This window comes from Austrofundulus limnaeus, unplaced genomic scaffold (genome assembly GCF_001266775.1).
Source record: "Austrofundulus limnaeus strain Quisiro unplaced genomic scaffold, Austrofundulus_limnaeus-1.0 Scaffold7740, whole genome shotgun sequence".
NCBI lineage: Eukaryota > Metazoa > Chordata > Actinopteri > Cyprinodontiformes > Rivulidae > Austrofundulus > Austrofundulus limnaeus.
Window position 1 is genome coordinate 1 of NW_013960142.1, and position 283 is coordinate 283.

Consider the following 283-nt stretch of genomic DNA (forward strand, 5'->3'; position numbering starts at 1 on the left):
CTAGTTAAAAGAAGCAAAACACTAACAGCTAAACAAAGCACAATGCTAACTTGAAGCAAAATGATAACCAAACAAAGCAAAACACTGGCTAAAAAGATCAAAAGGCTGGCTAAAAAGAATCAATACGCTGACTTCAAGATGAAAAATACTGACTTAAAGAAGCAAATTAAAAGCTAAAACCTAATAGATAGCCACAAGAAGCAAAATATTAGCTAAGATAGCAAAAACTAGTTAAAAGAAGCAAAATACTAACTAAAGGCTTAAAATGCACAAAGCAAACTTC